Genomic DNA, 1,117 nt, shown 5'->3' on the forward strand with positions numbered 1-1,117 from the left:
ACAGGTACGTTTTGCCCATCCTACTCTCACACCAAACCTGAATCTCAAGACATGGCAAAGATATTAAACAGCTGTCCGGATTAGTTATATTCTTCCGTGCAAAGCACACGACGGTTCAAAGCAATGAAAACGAGCTGTCTGCACCAGGCGTAAGGAGTGATGAGTTTACCTTCCCAGAACTAGGGAGAACTTCAGGTGTCACGCAACTAGCTGGTCGTATTTGCCATAGAGTATCTTCCTTTTCAGCGGGAAGCTTTTCAGGATTTTTTCTTTCTTTTACTGCTCAAGTAGAGATCTTTTTTCTTTTACTGCTCAAGTAGAAATCTTTTTTCTTTTACTGCTCAAGTAGAAATCTTTTTTCTTTTACTGCTCAAGTAGAATTCTTTTTCCTTTTACTGCTCAAGTAGAATTCTTTTTTCTTTTACTGCTCAAGTACAAATCTTTTATCTTTTACTGCTCAAGTAGAATTCTTTTTTCTTTTACTGCTCAACTACAAATCTTTTATCTTTTACTGCTCAAGTAGAATTCTTTTTTCTTTTACTGCTCAAGTAGAATTCCTTTTTCTTTTACTGCTCAAGTAAAATTCTTCTTTTTTTTCTTTGCAATTATAATTATGTTTCTTTTACTGCACAAGCAGAATTCTTTTTCTTTTGCTGCTTAATTAAGTAAAAAAACAAAAAAAAATTCTGTTAAAGTAGAATTTTGTTGGCGGCTTTTTTTCTGCTCATGTAAATCTAGAATTTTTTTTTTTCTGCTCAAGTAAAACTATTTGTCTTTTCCACTCAAGCAAATTCTCTTTTTTTCTGCCAAAGTGTTACCAATTTCAGTTATTACTAGCTGCCCGTGAGTGTTCTAAGTTTGGTCTCCTTATCGTAAGAAGACAACTACTGCCCACATGTACGAAGCCGAAAATGTTCATGTGTCTTTTTTTTCAGTTGCAGTTTCTCAATCTTTGGTATCTGTTGCGGGTGATAGAGAAATATTTAGGCGAAATTCAAAATCTAAACGTTGATCAGAGAGAGAAAGAAAAGTCACATAATTTACGCATTTCTTTTAGAAAGAATGAGAATGTTGTTTTTCTTTTGGGTTTTTTTTGTTTGTTTGTTTGGGGGGGGGG

This window comes from Aplysia californica, unplaced genomic scaffold (genome assembly GCF_000002075.1).
Source record: "Aplysia californica isolate F4 #8 unplaced genomic scaffold, AplCal3.0 scaffold00230, whole genome shotgun sequence".
Lineage (NCBI taxonomy): Eukaryota > Metazoa > Mollusca > Gastropoda > Aplysiida > Aplysiidae > Aplysia > Aplysia californica.